Here is a 25,343-nt window from a genome sequence, read left to right as displayed (position 1 = left end):
TAGAAGTTAATGGCCCGTGAACTGAAGGAGGAGCTACAAAACTAGTAGTTGTACTAAAAGAAAAAGCAACACTTTGCAATGTTTTTAAGAGAAAACTCAGTGAAACACACACTACCACAGAGAAAACTGTTGTTTGCAGCCTTCCGTAGTGCTCCTCTTGTGTCCTCAAATCTAGTTGGTCTTGCCTTTATCCCTAATATGAATAAACTAACTAAAATCGAGTGGGAACTCACACAAACAAAACTTTTATTATGTTTACTGTTGTTGGTTGCTGGTTTATTAGTTAATTCCTAATACAAATTTTGTCACATTACTGCTTCCCACTCCTCTTATGCTGTCTCTTGTGCTTGTTGGTAAGCATTTCTTACATCCAGAATATTGAGTGTCCACTGCTACGTACAGATGTAATCAATTATCCCCTAACAAAATCTCATTCAAAAATAAATCACCCTTATTATTGCAACTAAGCTGGTTACACATTATGTGTCTTTAACCAACACTGTATTGCACTGATTTTAGATCCATACTCTATTCTATTACCTATTATTTTTTAAATTAATAATCTTCCCTGGAAAAAAAATACACTAATCGTCACCATAGAGTCCTAGCTTGCTTTAGCTTCATCCTTAGCCAGCCTAAAACATTTTTTTCTGAAGCACTGTAGTAACTGCCATATGTTCACAGACAACCCACTTCTAACACAAAATTGTTCCATTTGTGAGAGATGCCCCAATTTATCTAAACTGGAGGCTAATCTCTAGATCCCACCCACAATCATGAAACAGTACCAGAACAACACTACATTGCCACATCACTAAAATATCACTCCTACATCTGCTGAGGTAATAATATAACCCTTACTTTAGTCTCCTAGGCCTCCTAATCATCCTACCAGCTTACCTCAGCCATGTAGCATAAATGCTGACACGACAGCTATACCTACTGTTAGTGGGAGCCAACTGTATGGCACATCTGTACACTAAAGGTCCTGTAAGCCTGCAGCAGATCCCAGAAATGCATTAGTCATTGGTGACTCCATTGTGAGACATACAAACACAGCACCTACCAGGCTGCAATGGATAGGGTGGCAGTTAGCTGCCACTCTGGTGCATGGATTAGGGAAGTCACTAGGGCCATTAGGTCGCAGTACTGTCCCTGATACAATTACTATCTTGCAGTTGCCCATGTGAGGTGAATGATTTTAAGCATTCCACACTGGAGAGATACAGAAAGATGTCTACAATGAGGTAAGGCACTGGTATTGAGCAGAATTGCACCATCACCAAGAATAATGCTTAAATTCAGCGATAACATAAGTCACTTAACAAATTGGCTTGTCACTGTTGTTCTAGGGAACTTAGTGTTCATCTCCATAGGATGAAATGGTCAACTAACTCACCTGCTTTGCCAGGGATGGCCTGCATCTTTCACCCTTGGTTTTCACATACTGGCTAAAACTTTTGTTAATTCTATTGTGCCTTTTTTAGTTCACCTGATGGACATCCCAACATCAAGGTAACACTGCTGAATGCCAGAAACTAAATAGCAAAATGCTAGACCTTCAGGCCTTCCATAACATTGAAGACATCAGCATATGTACAAGTACAGAAACTGGTTCCAGTGTAGTAATAACACTTCCTGTATTCCAGTATAATGCAACTGTGGGGAAGTATTTGAATTTGTATTTATATCTCACCAGATTTCACATGGTACAAATCTGGAGCTATTTGAAGTCATACAACCAAAGATTATTGCACGATGACAGAGCTCCACACAATAACAGACCAAAATCAAATTCCAAAAAAACAGAATCAGGTTAAGTGCTTTCACTATAAAGCTAGAATAATGAAATAAAATATATTATAAATACCATATATATTCATAATATTTCATTAATAATATATATATATAATAATATAATATAAAATAAATATAATATATATATATAAATATGTAAATATAAATAAAATTATAAATGATATTAAATATATATACTAAAATGTGTCTTATGAGGACTAAAAACTATAAAAACAAACTACTAAGAACTAAGAAAAAGTATATTCAAAGAAATAAAGTGAGACCACTAACCTACACAAGATATCTCAAGTATCAAAACTAAAAAAAAAAAATACTAATACTCTAGTATAAAAAAAAATCTTATAATGACATATTAATCTAAAAATGGTCTGAATAATTTAATCTAAAAGCAAAATATGCTAGATTCTTGTTTTAAATTTTCTCTCAGTCTTAACCAAATGTAGTAATGACGATGTGGTACAAGTGGCAACATAAGTCCTAGTGATGTTTTTTAACCTAATAACTTTTACTTCATTGATAGTTGTCCTTATCTATTGACCACCTTCTTTTTGTCTTTGATGCTTTCCAACATATTTTTTACATTATAAGATGTTTTTCGTTGGGAGCTATTTGAAGTCATATTTACAATCAATAACATGAATTACCACATTACAGCCAATTGCAGAGCCTCGTCTAAGAACCCTCAGAGCATGGAGAATAGTTCAAACTGTTAGACAAGTTACCAATTCAACCAAATACATTTCTTACGGGTGACTTCAACTAACCACATCTAAAATGGGAAATATTTGCTGCTAACAACAAATATGCCAAAAGATTTTTAGGCAATATAAATGGTAACACACTTTACTAAACTGCCCCCTTGCCCACCAGAGGTGTATATCTTCATTATCCTGTCCTCACAATCATTTCTCTCACTTACACTACCCTATTTGTTACCCTCTTCCTAGTTAAATCTGTCCATCTTGCTGTGATTTTCCCTATGAAACCTGCTTTGTGGCACACTAACAACTGCAATACCTTCAGGGATCATGCTGAAAACAACTATTTACTGATCTTATTGATAAATCACAAACGGTATAGTTCCCCAGCATGGAGTGCAACTGAGCCTGTTGCGTACTACTCTAAATTTTGCTCCCTTTCGGAGAGATGCACCAATCTGGTGTAATCATAACGGCAAGTTTAAAATTAAACCAATATGATGGCACCACCACATCAATATATTCTAGAATGAAAAGAAAAAGCTCCTGGCCATGATTAAAAAGATGTCCACTGCGACATTGTGAAAGGGATTTAATACTGGTAAGTAAGTTTAACAAACTTATCATTAGGAAATGTAAGGCCAGCTATGGACTTAAGGTTGCTACTTATTCAAAAGACAACCATAAGGCCTTCTTCAGCTATATCAGGGAGCTTAGAAGTAACTAGCATTTCTGTACTGAATGTTAAGTGCTATGAATGACGCAGCACACTTTAACTCCTTCATTCAAAAAGAACCAGTGATAAAGCAAACACCCACTCTAAGGACCTAAATATTTGTTACCACACTGACGACACCATATGGTGTGACAGATACCTTACCCCGTGTATCACCCATTTTTGGAATAGGCTGCCCTTAACTATCAAGAAGGATACTTCCCTACCATTAAAACCAGTCTGGATAACTGGATTGGTGATTGCAAATTGTTACTGGGAATATGAGGAGAAAGTCTACTTAATGGAGAACACTGCTGGTCTCCCATCAGGACTGGGTAATATTGCTGAGCTCCTTAATGGTCTCCTTGGTCGTAAGCATAGTAATAATATCTGAACTTATGAACATATCAGACAAGAACTGAAAAAACATACTGAGTGAGTCACAGAAAAGCCCTGAGTCCAGGGGAGCTTCTCTGGTTTTCTTTTTGTAATTAAGACAAGTGACTATTATGTTATAAATGCACTGTTGCACACAGGCACATGGAGTTGTAGGTATACATAATGTAAAAAACAGTCATTACTTTAATGGACATGTTCACACACATGCTCACACAACCATATATACGTACACTGCACACAGGCACAAGACTATATAGGTATACATAATGTAACAACCTGTAATTTCTTTAATGGACATGTTCACACACATGCTCATACAGCCAGACTCACACACACATGCATGCACACACAACCATATATATGTACACTGCTTTCACTTATACAATGATACAAGGCACATTTGTATTAATCTTATATTTTTTTTTGTACAAAATACAGCATGTTACACAAAACACACATGACCAGCACACACATTCATATATAAAAATACGTCAGTCCATATACTGTGATCCTCATGTATATCCCTCAATATGTCCAGTTCAACTACAGCTTCTGTCACAGTTATAGTAATACAAATCATAATTTACCTGCCATTTTAGAATCAGCAGAAGTCATGGGCCAGTGTCCTTGGTGGTCTATTCATAGGTAAGGTTCATACGTAAGTACTAGGCTATCTGCCCATGGGCATTTATAAGCCTACAAAAAATGAAGCCAGCAACTGAGAGCTGTGAAAACCAATTTAATTGGTAAAGAATTCCAATAAACAGACCGGTTTCGGCTATGGTTTTTACCTAGCCTTCATCAGTGTAAATCCACATAACACAATTGAAATCCTTTATATAATACATCATAATTAAGAACAAAACATGATTGATGAGCTCATGAATATACATATAATCATTCCTAAATATTCATTAAGTCCAGGCTGAAATAAAGCACCAAGTTTTATTATCCATTTCTTTTTTTTTAATTTAATTTGTTATGCCATCCTGATTTATTGCTTCTGTCACCAATTATTTTATCAATAATGGTGAAATGAAATTTGGCTGTACTGTGTTTAAGGGTGTGCTTGTACAATGCATTGCTTGCTCTTTTACATCTGACATCACTCAAATGTTCAGATATACGTATTCTGAAGGGTCTTGATGTTTGGCCAATATAAAATGCATGGCAGCTACAAGAGGCCATATAAATAATCCAATCTGTATTGCAATTGGCAAAAAACTTTATATCAAAGATATGACTGCTGTTGTTGCTGGAAAAATGTTTAGTTTTTAATACATATTTGCAATTGCTACAATGTCCACAAGGCATACAGCCCATAAGTTTGTCTCCAAGTATTGATGTCTGAATCATGTGCAAATTCCTAGAATCAGAGTGATGTTTATAATGATTAAAATAGGCACCCAAATTTTTGCCTTTTCTAAAAGAAAATGAACATGTATCAGGTATATAGTTGGACAAAGCAGAATCTGCTAGAAGAATGTTCCAATGCCGTTTGATGATATCAATAAATTTGCTTGTATTTCTGCCACAGGTAGTTGTAAAATGGAAAATGTTATTGCTCCGTATGAGTTAGGGGAGTAATGACTCCTAAGGGTACTCATTAACAGTATGGAGAGGAAGGAATATCTGAAATAACTGGAGAATAGGCATTTTTTGCTAGGTCATAGGCTCATAGGTTCATAGATGTGTACTAGGCTAATGGCCCTGGCGCCCTTATAAGCCTAGCCCATAGGATTACCCTGGCATCGTGCCACCCGACCTTAGTTCCCAGTTGATTAGAGTCACTGGAATGATCCCCGGGGTGAATTTTCTATTTCCCATCCACTCATCAAGATTTCTCTTGAAGAGGGCCAGTGAGGGCTCCGCTTAGCATGTATGAGAAGTCTATTCCATAGCATGGGCAGCCTCTGGGTTATGAACCTGTTCCTCCAGATTGTTCTGTTGATTGTGGTAATGAGGCTGATGTCTCTGGAGCATGTGGTGCTGAAGGATTGGGATTTCTTTAGATGTAGCATTTCTAACAGAGCTGGGTCAGACATGGCCTTGTAAGTCAAGCAGAGGTCGCCTCTAAGTAGGCGATATGAGACAGAGAATAGCTGGAGTTTTTTTGAGTCTGTCCATATAGGATAAGTCTTTAAGGCCTAAGATCCTCTTTGTGAGGTACTTTTGTGGCCTCTACAGTTGTTGCAGGTGTATAGTGAGGTACATGCCAAATGGGACATTATACTCGATGACTGGCCTAATGACGGAAGAATAGAGGGAGACAATGCCCTCTTTCCTCCTGGATGCAAAACCCTTAGTAATGAGATGTGCCACATGGAAGGACTTTCTGACCACAGTGGCAATGTGGTGGTCAAGAGAGTTTGCTGTCGACCTGTGTTCCCAGATCTCTTATAACGCCTTCTGCATTCAGTGGAATACCATCAATGTGGTAATTCATGGGAACTGTTTTTTTCCCAAAGGGGATGATGACACATTTTTTGGCACTGAGCTTAAGGCCATGGTTCTGACACCAGTCATAGGTCTCAGTGAGGCCTTTTCGTAAGATGTCATCATCACTTGGGGAGTTAATTATGACACCTAGCTTGCAATCGTCTGCAAACTTTGTCAGCCAAAGTCTCTTCATGTTGGTCTGGACTTTAGAGAAGTAGATACCAAACAGAAGAGGACCCAGGTCCGAACCCTGTGGGACTCCACTCGTGACTGGTCGACAGTCTGACTTGAAGGCAGCTACTTTCACACTGTAGGTTCCATCTGTGAGCTAGCTTGCAACCCACCTAGTGATACAGGGATTGATGCCTAGCTTAGTGAGTTTTTCTATGATTCCTGAGTGGGGAATGGTATCAAAGAATAAGCAGTCAGAGGGTGGAACAAAGAGAAGCAGCTTTAATCCATCAGTTCTGTCCTGGTACCTCGGCAGTTCGCCTTCAATGGAACACACTTACACACTTACGCATTCTCTTTTTATATATTCATCAATGGAACAATTAATCAATCAATTCATCAAGCATTTTTAACCCTGTCAACACTGTGACAAAATCCAACATATGTAAACATAGAAATCTTATCTTTTTTATCAAAATTAAATATTAAATACAGTTTCTAATGTTACATAGATTTAATTTAACTGATTCATGTCATTATAAATTTCCAGAAAATAGTAATGTATAACATATGACATACATATTAATGTGCACAATTAGAAAATATGAAATAAATATACAATAAGATTCAAAATTGCTACACTAATAAATTTCATCCACTTTCTAAATTCATTCCAACAGGAAATAATGTGTGATACCCTATAATCATCCTCTGTTCAAGCTTATTCAAAGCTGTTTTGAAATTGCCTATACACAAATGAGGTCTAGCAAGTACACTAAATCTAAAACCTTCACTGTTGCCATTATGTGTATTACAAAAATGAGTGGCTACTGGGCTCTCCATATTACCCCTCCTGATGTCACTCAAATGCTCCAAAATACGAACCTTAACCTTCCTAGTGGTCTGACCAATATACCACATGGGCAGGGTACAGTCACATCCCAAAATATACACTACACCAGAAGACATGCAGTCAAATCTTTCAAACGTCAAATACTTCTTTCCATTTATTTTATAATAATAAATCAATTTTAAAATAATAATAGTTTCTCTTCTGCACTATTCATAGACCTATCAAAAGCTTTTGATATGGTTAACCATAACATACTTCTTGAAAAACTTAACCTCCTCTCTCTAAGCTCACATTCTTTACAGTGGTTTAGAAGCTATCTCGAAAACAGGCAACAAGCAGTGCTTTGGGAGAACAACCTATCATCCTTACTCCCAGTAAATGTTGGTGTTCCACAAGGATCTATCCTTGGACCCCTTCTTTTCTCAGTATTTATTAATGACCTTTATTTGAATGTGCCACAAGCGTCCTGCATCCAATATGCAGATGACTCGACATTGATCTGCTCTGCTACAAATGTTCCCTCTCTCCAGTCCATCACCCAAACAACCTTCCATAACGTTGAAAATGGTTTATGCAGTACTGCCTCCTCCTTAACCCCAAAAAAACAAAGCTTCTTCTCTTTACTCCTACTAATAAATCTCCTACACCTTTCTTTACTATCTCCTCAAATAATTCTACCTGTATTAACCCCGACAATACCACTCGACTATTAGGTGTAACCATTGACAACCATCTTAACTTTGATGACCAAATTAACACTACTATTAAAGCTGTTAATAAAAAAATTGGGACACTCTACAGAATTAAACCCTTCCTTAACCCAGCAGCTAAGAAAAACCATTGCACAGACCCACCTGCTTTCCACCCTTTTTTATGCTTCAGCTATATATACCACACTATCTAAAAATAACAACAAACTCTCTACCTGCTATAACAGTATTGCTAGATTCATTAATGCTACTCCCCTTAGAACTCACCACTGTCACAACCTCAAACAACTAAATTGGCTAGAACTAAATAACCACCTACTCTACCAACAATTACTTATCATTCATAAGACCCTTCATTTCCCTAATAATACTCCGAGCCTGGCTAAACTTATTTCTCCATATAAGAACCTAGCCACACTTCGTTCTGCCAATAAGTTCCTAGTATCCATAACTAAATCATACAATAAAGCTGGGGATGCGTTATTTTCAAATTCCATAGGTAAACACTGGAATCTACTCCCTCAAGAAATAGCTACTCTAGAGTCCACCTCTCTGTTCAAAAGACAAGTCAAAGAACATCTTGCATCTCAATGGCTATGTCCTTGTACCAATCCCGACTGAAAGTATGTCTCAATACGCCCAATTTTTCTTCCTGTCCCCTTACTGAGCTCCTACCTGACACCTTCTAGCGTTGAGAGTTGAATCTTAAGGTATGCCTTCAATTATTTTAACTTTAGTATTTAGTTTTTATTGTTTTGTAGAACTTGACTTACATGTATTTAAATGTTATTGCTATTCTCTTTTGTAACTTGCATAATTCTATGAAGAAAAAATGTTTTATTGTTAAAAATCACTGTGATTTTATCTGTACTGGAGCTTTTCTCCCCGGGCCTCTGCTGTAAACGGATATATGTCCAGTTAGACTAGCCCGGTCAACAAATGTAAAATAAATGTAAAATAAAAATAAAATAAATTTTAACCCCATGCATATTTTTGATTTTATCACAAACTGAACATCGGCCACAACTATGCATCCCAACATTACTATCAACCAAGGGTTCCAATTTTCTGTTTAACATTTCCTTTAAATTGGGATACCTTTTATAAGAGAAAGTAATGTGCTTTGGAAAAAGATGACCAACTGTTGAGTCTTCACATACAACATGCCACAACCCTCTTATGATTTTCTCCATTGTATCAGAAAAAGTAGAATATCTAGACACAAAAAATATCTTATCCAATTCAAATTTGATGTCAGAATTGTAACTATTCTCATATCTATTCCTCCTTAGTGTCTGAGTTCTACACAATTTCCGTTTTATATCTAAAAGCTGGTTACGATCATATCCTTGAGATAAAAGTCTATCCATAGTTCCATCACAAACCTTTTCCCAAAGCTTTTTATCTGGGGTGTTTCTCAAAATCCTTTTAATCTCCCCTTCTGGTAAAGCCTTGATTAGATGTGGAGGATGCATGCTGCTGACATGCAGAAAATTATTAACTGATGTGGGTTTCCTAAAAGGTTTGTATTGAACCAAACCATCAGTTCCTACATAAAATTCCACATCCAGGAAAGAAATATTAAATAGTGACCTATGTGCTACAAATTCTAACCCATGATAATTTTGATTCAAGTCATCCATAAACTGACCGAACAAAGACATCTCACCCCTACAAATAAAAATTAAATCATCTATATAACGTCTAAAAAATACAACGTTATTAACAAAAAAAGCATTCTGAAACAAATTCTTTCTCAAATTCTCCCATTTAAATTACTGCATAAGTGGGTGCAAATGCTGCACCCATAGCAGTCCCTTTTGTTTGCAAAAAGAAATCTTTTTTCCACATAAAATAATTATGCTTCAAACTGAATTCTAATAAACTTAACAAAAACATTGTACGTGGTCCTTCACCCATCATCTTGTGCATTGCTTCTAAACCCCATCTTTTATTAATATTAGTATAAAGTGATGCAACATCAACTGTTGCCCAGTAATAATCCTTCTCCCCATTTTAACCCCTTTAAAACTGAACATACATCTTGAGTATTCCTCACATGGGAGCAAACTTTGGGAAGAAATTTCTTAAAATGAAAATCCAAAAAACAATTAATCCTCTCAACATAAGAACCAATGCCTGAAATGATGGGCCTTCCTGGTGGATTAGCAACATTTTTATGAATCTTTGGAATGATATAGATGTGTGGATGACAAGGTTCCCTTACCAAACGTTTTTTCACATCTTTTCCTGTAAAAAAGCCTAACCTTTCTCCTCTCTCCAACAATTCAGTTAGTTCGTCAGAATATGATGACAAAGGGTTTTTATTCAATTTCACATAGGTATCTTCCAGTAAGAAACTGTTAACAATGCCTTCATATTTTTCTGTGTTCATCATTACCCAATTGCTCCCCTTATCAGCCGGTTTAATAGTAACTTTATCCAGTTTTGTCCTTAGTGTCTTGAGGGCCAACCACTCATCCTTACTCAGGTTAAAAGACTTTTCTTTCATGCAAAATAACTTATGTGCCTGTTCAAGTTTAGAAAGCATGACATGCTCAAAAGCATTTATAGCCTGTGATTTTTTAGGAGGGATAAAATTACTGTCACCCGAAAAATAAGGGACATCAATGTGACCATAACCCCTCCCATAGGTTCCCTCAGTGCTGGCATCATCTTCCAAAAGAGATTCAGATGCATCTACACCCCCATCTTCCTCTAATATTAAACCATCATAGTCATATATACTCAGATTTAAAAGGGAGTCATCTAACAAAACTTCACTTTCAGTTACAGAACATTTTTCTCTCTCAGAAAAATAGACCTTCAGGTTTAATTTACGAACAAAATCTTTTACATCCATAAATATGTCTGCAAAAGAAGGTAATCTGGTGGGTATAAATTTCGTGCCTTTTAACAAAACCCTAAGCATTTCATCAGACAAAACCACACTAGAAAGATTAATCACATTCAAGCCCACATTTGTACAAAAAGTGTCATTAAATCCAACACCCTTTCCACCACCACCTCCATTTGCATGTTCAAAACACAGTTCAAAATCATTAATACAATCAAACATCACCACAGTATCAGTTTCGCTAACAATTTGAGCACTTTCAGAATCACATCTGAAATTAACATTATTATCATCTTTATTGCAATACACAAAGTTAAGTTCATTTGCAGTCTTTTCTTTGGTCACTGACTCCAGTCCCAAATAACGCTATGCTTTAATTGCTTGAAAGAACAAACACTATTATCTTCTAAAAGTACATTTTCGTCATATCCATTCAAAACTGCAGCACAGTAATACTGGACGAAGCGCAAGCTTCATCAACTAACAGCGTTTTTCCATTCAGAATGCGCTGACAGTCTAGATTTAGTTTTTTAACTGATTTGAAGCTGATAAATGACTTGTCTTACCCTGATTCTTCGTAGATCTCGTTTGCATGCTGGGGAAATTCTTCCGATGGCTCTGCTCACCTCTTCGGTTCTCTGCATTTCCATCTAGACCCTCAGTTGCAATACTTTCAAAAGAAACGCTCTTACGACTTCCCCCAGTCTCAGTTGAAGAGCATGAAGATGCTTCCTCACTTCCTGTTGCACGTCTTTTAACATTTTTTTGAAAATGGCGCCCTCTACGGGGCCAATTGTATATTTCATTCTTTTCATAGTCCTGAATGTCTCTATTTAGCTTGGATTTCTTCCTAGCCATAACGTCATTCTCTACTTTTTTCAATTTGTCATTGATATTTTTAAAATTTAACTGGAAGACTGCAGTCGAAGCTCTGCTGGTGAGATCATGTTGCAACTCTGCTATCTTTTTGTGTAAACTCTCCATAGCCCTCTGGTTTCTTTTGATAAGTATTTTTAACCAATTTAAACAGCAATCCTGTGCTGCTTGCCTCCACTCAGATAATAAATCACTCTCATCCTCTTTGAAACCACCTGCTGGTAGTTTATCTATACGCAAGCCTATGGGAGTGATATTGAGCATCACATATTTCTCAAGCAATTTTGAATCATAGAAAATGGTCATTTCTTTAGCCATTATACGTTCTAAATGTGCAAAACCTTCTGCACATGAATCATTGATGTCCATAGTCCATAAATCAGAGACAGCGCACTTACGCTCCCTCTCCTTCAGCAACTCAGCAAAAGAAAATGTCTCACCACTCTGAACTCCTTCAGCAACAGATTTCTCCATGATAATACTCAAACCAGCAAAAACACAAAATCCTCAAAAATACACCACAAAATAAGCAGTCAGAGGGTGGAACAAAGAGAAGCAGCTTTAATCCATCAGTTCTGTCCTGGTACCTCGGCAGTTCGCCTTCAATGGAACACACTTACACACTTACACATTCTCTTTTTATATATTCATCAATGGAACAATTAATCAATCAATCAATTCATCAAGCATTTTTAACCCTGTCAACACTGTGACAAAATCCAACATATGTAAACATAGAAATCTTATCTTTTTTATCAAAATTAAATATTAAATACAGTTTCTAATGTTACATAGATTTAATTTAACTGATTCATGTCATTATAAATTTCCAGAAAATAGTAATGTATAACATATGACATACATATTAATGTGCACAATTAGAAAATATGAAATAAATATACAATAAGATTCAAAATTGCTACACTAACAAATTTCATCCACTTTCTAAATTCATTCCAACAGGAAATAATGTGTGATACCTTTTTTTTTAGCAGAAAGTGAAGAGACAGAAGATAATGAGATAATTCAACATGCAGAAGCTAAAGGGATGGGCCTTTGCTGAGTTCTCACTATTAACAGTAGAATGAGCAGATGTAATGTGACTGGGGGGGTGTTCAGTATCAACTTTATACCAGAGGCTGGTAACTCAAAGTCGCCAAGACATAAGACCACCACAAGAACTGTGCGGGTAGGAAAAAACAGTTGTACAGATTACAGAGATATGTAGTAAATGAGAAGTGCAGAGACCATTGAAAATAAACACTTATCTTTTCCCAGTATCACAGCAGGCAGTAGGTCAGTCTCTCTGCAGCTTAGAACAGCTTCAGCAAACAGGTATATCTCATTTAAAACTCTGGCTATTAAAGGCAGAGAACAGAAACCAGCCCAATTAGGGTCAGTGTACAAGAACAAAGATGATTCACAACTGTGGGCAGTATAGAGATATTAAACTCCTCTCACACTGCATGAAAGGGCTGTAGCAGGTGATTGACAAACGTGTATACAGGGTAGTAGAAACAGAGATGGAAGAAGAGCAGTTTGGACTGAGATCTGAATACAGCACAACCAACCTGATGTCTGCAGTGAGACAGATAGCAGAGAAGAAGATGAAGATAAGGAAATAATCCAGCTAGGCATACCTTGACTTGGAGACAGCATGTGACAAGGTCCCAAGGATGCTGATTTGGGCACTCCTGTGCCAGTTCACAATCCCACAAACATTGGTAGAATTAGTGCAAGCTGTGTACAAGGACCCAAAGACACAAGTACGAACTTTAAGACTCACAGAGGGGTTCTTAATGGATTGGGTATGTGTCAGGGGTCAGCTATGAGCCCATTCCTGTTCATACTTGTTGCGGACTATATCAGCAAGTAGGTCAGAGAGGACAGATCAACAAAGCTGCTGTAAGCAGATGATGCAGTATTACTGGAAGACACTGAACAAGAATGTAAATCTGAAGGTACATGGAAAAAAACTGAATATAGATAAGACAACTATAATAGCAGCAAATGGGAAATCAGAAGAAGCTGAAAACTGACATAAAAGGGAAAATACACAGACAAGTTACTAGCTTGAGGTATTCGAGGGTGTTGAGAAGAACAGAAGTCTGAATGAGTAGGTCAAAACTAGAATCAGAGGTATTGCTGCCATCTAGCCCAGAGGAACAGGGTTAGTGTGTGACAGAAGAATGCCAAACTGAAAAGTAAGGTATACAAAACAGTGGTGCAATCAGTAGTTCTGTATGGTACAGAAACTTGGACAATGAAGGCAGAGCAGGTGAGTAAGCTGGAGGTGAAGGAGATGAAGTGCAGAAAAGCAAAAGACAATCTGGTGAAAAGGAATTGGTAGAGAAAGAAAGAACGCAAGAGGGAACAAGGGCATCTAGCCAAGAAATGGATGGATTGCATGAGAGAAGACCTGAAACAGATGGACATGACTGCCAAAGAAGGTAGTAGATTGGCACTGAATCAAGAGAAGTGGTGAAAGTCTACGAGCCACCGTGACCCCATGTAGAAAAATGTGATAAAGGAGATGATGATGATGATGCTCATTACTACATTTGTCTAGACATTCTGTATTTCAGTCAACATTTCTGTGGTGGTCTGGGATTAAAATGGAAACATTCTGTCCCAGTATCACAGAATAGCGATCACAGGATCATGAATGCAGGAAATTATAGCGTTTTATCACTGTTGCTGGGGGAAAAAATGGATATGTTACCCCAGACACTACCCTTCCTTGTTACAGATCTGTTGTTGGATGGGGTTATTGGACACTAAAGAGATGGTTACTGCAGTTACTATTGTTTTCTCTTAAGTGCAAAGAAAAAATGGCAGGAGAACTAAAAAGAAGTTCTATTCATAGGTAGCAAAGCACTCGCCCACCATTGCAGAGGCTGTTCCCCCTTCAGTCCTTGCAACGTACAGTTGCAGTGAGGTTTCCATATCTCAGGGGAGAAGGCGATTCCCCCCTGTCCCCCTTAGTGATTTAGTTTGGTGTGCTGATGGCTTCCCTTTTGCTCTCCCTTACCTCACTGGCCCTTGTCTTTTTACATTTGACTGAACTTTTTCAAATTTTAGAGTAACTCCCTTTCTTTTGTTTGAAGTTTTGTTTTCTCTCGTCTTGGGTGCTTAGTGAAAAAGTTCCCCTTTTGTTGATTTTTCCTTTGAGTTCCCTTTTGGTCTCTTGCTAGATTTATAATTGATTCATTATGTCTTTGTTGTTATTGCTTTTGTGACTGCTGTTTGTGGTAGGGGTTTCCTTAGCTTTTTGTCATAATCACAAACCACACTAATAACCCACCCCCACCTCCAAGACAGTTAGATCCTGACTATTTTGTAATACTATTATGTGCATAATTTGTCAAGCAATTATGATTTAAGTAATTGTAAGAACAAACTGAGAATTGTCATTTTTGGTTCCTTTCTGTCGTGACGTAGGAAACCCTTCCTGGAACCAAAACCATTCATGCCTATATTGGCTTTGAACTCTGCAAAATCTCCAAAGTAACTTAAGCATCACAAAATCATAATATAAGCAAGTATCCCAAGCCTTCCTCTAAAGTGTATATAGGCCCATTTCTAAAAAAAATGAATAAGGTTAATCCTCAGATTCTTTTGCAGGTTATGGAGTCTAAGTCTTCAGTTCAATCACTCAACTCACTATTCCTACCCCCTCTTGTAATTTTTCCATTTATTTTGGGTTTCTAAAACACTGACAAGAATAAACCCTTTTATTGAGTCAGGTAATAATTACAGTTCAAGAAATTCTTATTGTTTCTTTGCCATTTGCCTAGAGTGCTCTTATCAGCACCCCCAAAGTACCCAAAATTCTGTCAGGTAGTTCATATGCAGTTATGTGTACTGGTAATGGATTTAAATACCCTTAAAATGTGTTCTTTTTAGCCCTGTTGCTCCTTCTACTATTGGAAGTATTTGGCAGTTTTTATCCCACATTGCTAAAGTTTCTGCTTGCATATCCTTTTTTTTCTGACTTTGTGTCTCAGTACTTAGAATACTATAATCACTCCGTATAGCTATTTCAATCATTAATCATATTTTTGTCCTTTTTTCTTTGAGTATTCTGTACGCTTTTCTTGCTTCAATTTTCTTAACTGTTGGTACAAGATGATCTTGAGATCAGACCTTCATTTTCGATAATGCTTTGTGGTTCATGTTTCCAGTGCTTTCAGCTACTTGTATGCTGCAGAGTTTGCACAATCTCCAGTGCAGCCATCTTGAAACACTGCTGTGTCTTTCAGTATACCGACCCTCAGCCATGAGTATAATCACAACCAACAACATGTGCAACTGTTTCTAGTTTAGTATAAAAGAATTTGCATTTCTCTAGCTCTCACCTTTTTATAGACCTTGTAGACCAAAGTGTATGTGGCCTGCAGTCTTGAGATGCCATGTTTAACCTTTCATCTTTTGGTTTAAATTAATTTCTCATTAACTAGTCATGTGTCAAATCTTGATCGATGTGTTTTTTCCTGGAGTTCCCTGTAATTGTCACTGTTATTGTGAGCTTTCTGGTTGTCTTTCCTTTTCCTCTGGTCATGTTCTTTGTTCTTTTTTTTTGGCACTTACCTGTTGCTGCCTAATTTCTGTCTCCTAGTAGGGTTTCCATTCTCACTCCTTTCTGAAGTGCTTGGGATAGTCTGAGCAAAGATGCCATCCTAGACTTGTTTTTTTTTTTTTAATGGCTTAGAATGTACTGTGTTTGCATCTGATTATATGAACAAATATGTATGCAGTTCCAAGACTGCAGACCTGTACATATAATCATTACTTCCACTGATAGACAGGTCAACTGGATACCGAGACCTAAATGAACTCCCAGCATAATGTCTCCCATACCTGCAATGCCAGATTTCAGTTGCAGCTGGATTACAGCTGCCTGGTAAAGGCTCAGAAAAGGATCTCTGCTGTTCTTTCCCCACATCACTCATTGGTATAACATGGCAGCTTGGTCATTTTATAGTCAGAACATAGGTCCTCCAAACAGTTGTCACCATATTCCTTGCTTTCAGTTCCAGAAACAAGTTTGTTTAGCATCACTCTATAGGCCATCAGTGTAAACAGCAGAGACCTGTCCCAGTGAGTCAGCATCATATACTTCAATATCACTCATCCTGCTATTAAAATTGCCATCTGTATCAATGGCTTCTGAACTGTCACAGCTGGTGTCAATGGACACCTCCGCTTTGTGGCCATGCAGGACTTTGGTGCTAGCTGATTCTGAAGGTACAGTTGTGTAAGCTGAACTTACCATAACAGCAGATGTTCGAATGATCACTGCTGCAGTAGCCTTATCTGTGTGGGTTATATCCAGCCAAGGATATAACGGCCAGCCAGATTCTAAAGTTTCTGGGCACCTTCCATGAGCCTGAACTGTCACACAGCTGAGCTGACTAAAATCAAGTTTGAGCACAAAGCCCTTCAGAGCTTTCCTGCCAGCAGAGAGCGTGAGACTGAGCCTGGAATGGGCAATGCTAGGAACAACAGAAACAAATGTCCACACCCTGGCATAAAAACACACACTAAAAACAAGGGGGGGGGGTGGAGGGAGGCAGCAACTACTGCAGCAGTGATCATTCGAACATCTACGGTTACGATAAGTTCATCTTACATAATTGTACGATGTTCTTCATACTGATCATTGCTGCAGTAGCTTTAGTGATATGGCTAGATTACCATGGCTAACTACATTTGGGAGGAGGAAGGATAAGGGTCAAGGAGCTCCTGGGGAATGATCCTAGCAAAGTTTGATCTAGACCTAGAGAAGGAAACAAGCTTATAGTGCTTTGTAGAAATATGTACCTAGGACCAAGATGCAGCTTCTAGAATACTTCTAGAATCCAACCCTTTCCAAAAAGCTATAAAGAAGGACAAGGCTGTGGTAGACTGGGCCTTAACCCTGCCGGGAATATATTTGCCATGGTGAGTATAACAAAAGGTAATAACCTTAGACAACCATTTGGAAATAGTCTGTTTTGATACAGGTTGTTCCTTTTTGCCTTCATAAGAAATGAACAACTGATCCGAACATCTGAAAGATTTAGTTCTTTCAGGATAGTACCAGAATTTTCTGTGGACATCCAAGGTATGGAATATCTTTTCTCCCTCATTTGTAGGTCCAGAAAGGAAAAGGGGAGATGGTTAGTTTGGCTTAAAGTAAACTTTACACCATTTTAGGCATAAAAAGTATAGTTCTCAAAGAAACCCTGTTCCGATGAAAATTAGGTAAGGTTGACTCAGCATAAGAGTTTGCAAATCAGATACCCTTCCTGTGGAGATCAGAGCAATCAGTAAAACTGTTTTCCATGTTAAGACCCTCAAATCAGCCAAGTTAGCTGATTCAAATGGCACAAGTGTTAACATCTCTAACATAAAATTAAAATCTCATGGGAGGGCCACCAGCTTTCTGGAGGCCTCTTATGGAAAACCCTTTGAAAACCATTTTGACATGAGACTGCATTGAAAGAGGAGGGTGCATGGGCAGACATGCTGAAATGGACAATAAATGAACCCTGATAGAAGAATAAGAAAGGCCTTCGGATAGTACATCATCATCATCAACCCCACTTTTTCCCATTTTTTTATACGTGTGGTTAGGATATTGTGTTAAATGTCACCATCTCTCGACTCATTTCCACACTCCTGCCTTCTTCAACAGGCATGCCTGACTGTCACAGATCTTCTCTCACACAATCCATCTACCTCTTTGCTGGATGCCCTCATTTCCTCTAAATGTCTGCCTGCCTATCTCAAATCTTTTTCACCAGATAATCTTCTGCTTTTCTGCACGTGTCTGAACAACCGTAATCTGTTCTCTGATCTTTTCTGCTTCTTCTGCTCTTATATACTCATTTCTTCATCTGCCCCACAGTGTGCATCCTACCACCCTTCTAAGGCAATTTATTTCTATTACCTCTAGTTTCCTTATCTGCTCTGCCTTAACTGCCAAGGTTTCTGTATCATACAGTACTACTGGTTACACCACTGTCTTGAACACCTTACTTTTCAGCTTCTTTGACTTTCTTCCATCATTCACCTCACCTGAGACTCTATGCCAGTTAGTTGTAGCCCCTCTGATTCTAGCTTTGACCTCTACATTCAAACTTCCCTTCCCCTCAACCACCCCTCCAGATATGTGAAGCTATTAACCTGTTCTGCCATCTTCTCTTCTATCTCAATTCTCAGCTTCTTTTGATTTCCCCAATTTGCTGCTATTACCACTGTCTTATCTGTGCTTAATTTCATCCCATGTGTCTGCAGTTTTGCATTCCATTCCCTTATCCTTTGTTGAAGTTCTTACTTAGAGTCGGCCTGTAATGCCACATTGTCTGCATACAGCAGCTTTGTTGATCTGTCTCCTCTGACCTGTTTACTAATGTGGTCCATCACCAGCATGAACAGCAGTGGGCTCATAGTGGAATGCTGGAAATACCCATTCCCAGTGGAAACCCGTCGGTGAGACTGAACACTGAACTTGAATGATTGGGTCCTCATACGTAGCCTGCGCTAATACCAATGTTTCTGTCATCATTTTCATATCTGTTGTGACCTCATCTCAACCTGTTTCTTTTCCTGACTTCATTTTCCTTAGTGCTGTTCTTACTTCTTCTAGGGTGGGCTCCTCTTCTTCTCTCATCATAGGCTGTGTCTGGGGCAGTAATGCTTCTGTGGGATTTTCTTCATTCAGAAGCTACTGGAAATACTCCTTCCAGCTGTCTCTGATGTCCTGTGGACTGGTGAGTAACTTGTTGCTGGCAGGGTGTCTGACTATCTTTTTTATCTTTCTGTCTTTGTCTTGGAACCTAATATAGTTTCTTTGTGCCACATACTGAGTCACTTTACAGAAGCTGGTAGAGTACCCCCGATGCCCTGTTCTTTGCTATTGCGACGCCTTTCTTAACTTCTTTGTAGCCAACCTGTATTCCTTCCTAGCCTGGTCAGTCTTTTCTATCTCCCACTTTTTCCTGAATTCCTTCTTTCTTTTGATGACTTCCTGGATTTCTGCATTCCACAGCTTTCCTTATGTAACTTATTTACATACCTGGCTCAGCCACATATCTGTTCTGTAGTCCTCACACACAGTGTTTTGTGGCACTGCCATTCTATTCTTCTTCAATTCCACATATTTCCTCTTCTTTTTGGGGGTGCTAGAGCCTCAAACAAATATTGTAAAACCAGATAACAACTAGCCCTGAATAGATGCTGGTTATGTTGTTGGCACCAGATCAACTAAAAATCATTTCCATATATGATTATTTAGTAGCAGGTTTTTTGCCTCTACTCGTACTGGCTGCATGTCCTCAGAAAACAGGTGGCTAAAATTAAGACTCTATCATCCAGGCATTCAACTTTAGATGACTGGTGTCATGGTGTTTCAAACACCCTGCTCTTGTGTGAGTAGATCCATTCTGTGAGGAAGCTTGTGGTAATTGCCCCTGGCCATTTCCAAAAGAAGGGAGAACCACATTTGCCTGGGCCAGATGGAACTTACAGCAATGATCTTGGGGGATTCCTCCTAAATCTAAGTACCCTGGATATTAGTGGAAAGGGTGGAAAGGTATACAGCAGCACTCCTGTCCAAAGAAAAGAAAAGGCAGCTGTCTTCCAGACCATCTTGCATGGTGTCCTTGAGCAGAATCTTGCCAGCTGATTGTTCAGAGTGGGGCAACGAGGTCTACTTGAGGAACTCTCCATCAATGGATCAAATCTTGGAAGACCTCCACACCTAGTTCTCATTCATGCCACACAGTTTTGCTCTGACAGAATACAGGATGCCTGTAGAGTAATACTGTTCTGTGAAGCTATATCCCAAGCTAACCTGGTTTACCTGCAAAAGGGGTATAACCTGATTCCTCCTTGCTTGATGATGTAGCAACTGACTGTAGAATTGTCTGTAACCACTAGAAGAGGTCCCTTAGACCAAAGAAGGTTCAGAAAGTTGAGTGCCTTGGTTGAGGCATGCATCTCCTTGATATTTATATGTTTGTATAGGAGAGCCAGTTTAAAGGAGATTGGAGACTGTATAGTGGTGACCAGGGAAAGTGTAATTAAGCAGCATAGGATGGTGATTTGTAGGATGATATTGGTGATCAAGAACAGGAAGAGGAGTGTGAAGGCAGCACCAAGGATCAAATGGTGGAAACTGAAAAAGGGTAATTGTGAGGTGGAGTTCAGGGACGAGTTAAGACAGGCACTGGGTGGCAGTGAAGAGTTACCAAATAGCTGGGTAACTACAGCAGAGCTAGTAAGGGAGATGGCTAGAAAGGTGCTTGGTATGACATCTGGACAGAGGAAGGACGACAAGGAGACATGGTGGTAGAATGAGGAAGTACAGGAGAATATACAGACAAAGAGGTTAGCAAAGAGATGGGATTGTCAGAGAGATGAAGAAAGTAGACAGGAGTATAAGGAGATGAGGTGAGAGAAAAGGACCTGTACCAATTGGCTAGACAGAGGGACCGAGCTAGTAAAGATGTGCAGCAGGTCAGGGTGATAAAGGATAATGAGGGAAACATGCTCACAAGCAAGGAGAGTGTGTTGAGGAGATGGAAAGAGTACTTTGAGGGGGCGATGAATGAAGAGAATGAGAGAGAGAGAAGATTGGATGATGTGCAGATAGTGAATCATGAAGTACAATGGATTAGCAAAGAGGAAGTAAGGATAGCTATGAAGAGAATGAAGAATAGAAAGGCTGTTGGCCCAGATGACATACCTGTGGAAGCATGGAGGTGTTTAGGTGAAATGGCAGTGGAGTTTTTAACAAGACTGTTTAATGAAATCTTGGAAAGTGAGAGGATGCCTGAGGAATGGAGAAAAAGTGTTTTGGTGCAGATTTTTAAGAATAAGGGTGATGTGCAGAGCTGTAGTAACTACAGAGGGATTAAACTGATCAGTCACAGCATGAAGTTATGGGAAAGAGTAGTGGAAGCTAGGTTAAGAAGGGATGTAATGATTAATGATCAGCAGTATGGTTTCATACCGGGAAAGAGCACTACAGATGCGATGTTTGCTCTGAGAGTGTTGATGGAGAAGTACAGAGAAGGTCAGAAGGAGTTGTATTGTGTCTTTGTGGATTTAGAGAAAGCATATGACAGGGTGCCTAGAGAGGAGTTGTGGTATTGTATGAGGAAGTCGGGAGTGTCATAGAAGTATGTAAGAGTGGTACAGGATATGTACAAGGGTAGTGTGACAGCGGTGAGGTCTGCAGTGGAAGTGACGGATGCGTTTAAGGTGGAGGTGGGATTACATCAAGGATAAGCCCTGCACCCTTTCTTATTTGCAATGGTGATGGACAGGTTGAAAGATGAGATCAGACAGGAGTCCCCATGGGCTATGATGTTTGCAGATGACATTGTTATCTGTAGTAAGAGTAAGGAAAAGGTGGAGGAGACCCTGGAGAGATGGAGATATGCTCTAGAGAGAAGAGGAATGAAGGTCAGCAGGACTAAGAAAGAATATATGTGTGTGAATGAGAGGGAGGATAGAGGAATGGTGAGGATGCAAGGAGTAGAAGTGGTGAAGGTGGATGAGTTTAAATACTTGGGATCAATAGTTCAGAGTAATGGTGAGTGTGGAAGAGAGGTGAAGAAGAGAGTACAGGCAGGATAGAGTGGGTGGAGAAGAGTGTCAGGAGTGATTAGTGAAAGACGAGTACCAGTAAGAGTGAAAGGGAAGGTCTACAAGAGGGTAGTGAGACCAGCTATGTTATATGGGTTGGAGACAGTGGCATTGACAAAAAGGCAGGAGTTTGAGCTGGATGTGGCAGATTTAAACATGTTAAGATTTGCACTGGGTGTAACGAGGGTGGACAGGATTAGGAATAAGTATATTAGAGGGTCAGCCCAGGTTGGAAAGTTTGGAGACAAAGCCAGAGAGGCAAGATTACGTTGGTTTGGACATGTGCTGAGGAGGGATGCTGAGTATATTGGGAAAAAGATGCTAAGGGTGAAGCTACCAGGTAACAGGAAAAGAGGAAGGCTTAAGATAAGCTTTATGGATGTGGTGAGAGAGGACATGCATTTGGTTGGTGTGACAGAGCAAGATGCAGAGGACAGGAAGAAATGTAAACAGATGATCCGCTGTTGTGACCCCTAACGGAAGCAGCCGAAAGAAAATGATGATCTGTCCTTGGTGTCTTACATCCCTTGCATTTTTATCCTTTCTGAAACTGCTCCCCAGGCAAAGGCCAAAGTTTCTGTGCTGTCTGACTGCTTTGGAGCAGGGAGGCAGAAGGAGTGACCTGGATTTAAGGATATCTGTTGTCACCACCATAAGATTTCTCTTCTGACAAACCCCAATACTGGGATCTGAAAAGACAAAGGATGTTGCTGCTGATATTTGTATTGTCGACCTTTTGTGGTTGATTTTCTTGCCGTTGTTGTTGTTGTTGACTTATTGACTTATCGACCAACCTAAGCAAGATATGTGTGTGTGTGTTTGTGTGTGTGTGTATGTATATATATATATATATATATATATATATATATATAATATATATATATATATATATATATATATATATATATATATATATATATATATATATATATATATAGTTATAATATATATATATATATATATATATATATATGTCTATGTGTGTGTGTGTGTGTGTGTATGTATATATATATATATATATATATATATATATATATATATATATATATATATCTATATAAAGTTTACTATCAAAATGTTGAAGTGCAGTTGGGCGTTTATTCACAAAGCCGAACTTAACAGTCAAAAATGAACATACCAAGTTGTAATGAATGCCGAACGTCATACACAGGAAGCTCAACATTCGACATGCTTGACTTCTGGTTTTGAAAGTGGACGAGTCCTTTTACGTTTTTGCTTGGGGGGCAAGCCCCCCAGCATCCCACCAATGTGAGAGGCACCCCCACCCTCCCATGCAAATTATATATATCAACTCCGAGATCACACTACAGTGAGGAAAATGGTGAATTGCCTGATCCCCACTGTAACAGCGATCTCCATTCACAATGCCATATTCATAATAACAAATGAAGTTTTACTTTCGATATTATGATTCATTATATATATACATATATATATATATATATATATATATATATAAATATACACACATCAATATATATATATATATATATAGATCTATCAGTTGATTGAGTTTTCAGAAACTCAAAACAATTAGTGGCGATCTGATCAAACTGCAGGAAAATAAATCCGAGAGCCAATGATTAGCACTTTCATCCAGTTTATTTGTGCTGGACTTCATCAGAAACATGACAGAATGTTTTGCAATGTCCATATATATGGATAATATAATGAGTTGGTGACATCAGAATATAGTGTCCAATTATATGCAATGTTTACAGAAATAAAAGCTGTATTAGCTTACAAACAGTAATGAATAAGTAATTGCTGTATCATGAATATATAAAGAATCTATACAGTAAATACTATAGTACAAAGAAGTAAGCATTACTATGCAAAAATTATAGACTCCATTTCAATGCACATCTAATGTTAAGGCTTTTATTCAAGCCTGGAGGAGCCTCTGCATTCAACAAAAGCTGCCAGCATAACTCTTTCACTTCCAATAATGTATTCTTATCCTCAAAAAATAAAGGCACAAAATCTAATACAAAAAACTTAAATTCTGTAAAAGTAGGACATGAAATGCTGTGTTTAGCTAATGCATTACATAGATCCCTGTTTCTTATGGCAGCAAGATGCTCCTTAACTCTAGTGGACAGCTTACGTATAGTTTTGACTATATAAAATGAGAAACATGGTACAAAATGCAGCATATACAACAAAAATAGAATTACAGTCAAAGTAATAATTGATATTGATAGTGAAATTATTATGTCTGAAAATGTAGCAGCTACCTGTAAAAATCCATTTACATACAATGCACTTGTTACACGTAAACATACCCTTAGACTGTTGTACACATAGTGGAGATACAAGAAAAGGATGATCTCTATTTTCTAACAATTATTTATTTATTTTATTTATTTGTTTTATTTGCAGTTGTTTAACCAGGATAGTCCATTGGGCCAGAAGAACCCGTTTTCAATGGAGTCCTGGGGAGAAAAGCTCCACATACAGATTTTAATTGTAGAGTTTTAATTTTCTTATGTGAGAACACTGGGACAGACTAACTTCAAATTAACTTCCTGACTAGTGATCAATATGTTCCAATTATTATAAAAAAACTCCCTTAGTAGCATAGGATTCTCTACATATAGGAATGGGGAAGGAAGAATATCTGTCAGTATTAATACTCCGGGAATGTATGGAATTATGAGGGAGATTTAAATTACTAGATAAATTAGGTAAAGATCTATCCTGTGTGTGGCTATCGTCTTGTATGTTGCTGCCTAGATTATTTTTAGGAGTAAAGCCTTTTAAAATGATGGGTGGGTACCTAGTGTGTCTCAAAGAGTAAACATAAGAGAAAATGGTCTGTAATTTGTCAAAAGGGTATCCTCTGTGTAGTAAAAAATTAGTGAAGATATTGCACTCTTTTAAAAAATGGAATAATCCGAAATGATTCTGGGAAGTCTAATGTATTGTCCTTTAGCAATATTGTCTTTGATGAACTTCGGGTGCATACTAGTGTAATGTAAATAATTGTTTCTGAAAGTACTTTTTCTATAAATAGAAGCTGTCCAGGATAAAGAACTAGAATCAAAGGATACTGATAAGTCCAAAAATTCACCTGTTTATCAATAGCTCAAATTTTAAATTTTAGAAAAGGAATACTATCCGATAGTTGAGTAGTAAAAGTATGTAG

At 38.1% G+C, this 25,343-nt stretch overlaps 1 protein-coding gene across 5 annotated transcripts in view; it reads right to left on the bottom strand.

Moving 5' to 3' along the window:
• Positions 1-25,343, bottom strand: part of LOC122806256 (peptidase inhibitor 16-like) — a 639,946-nt gene that overhangs the window by 242,805 nt on the left and 371,798 nt on the right. The gene's annotated exons all lie outside the window — the stretch shown is intronic.

This window comes from Protopterus annectens, chromosome 7.part0 (assembly GCF_019279795.1).
Source record: "Protopterus annectens isolate FY-2018-M chromosome 7.part0, PAN1.0, whole genome shotgun sequence".
NCBI lineage: Eukaryota > Metazoa > Chordata > Ceratodontiformes > Protopteridae > Protopterus > Protopterus annectens.
This window is presented reverse-complemented; position numbering and strand designations above follow the sequence as displayed.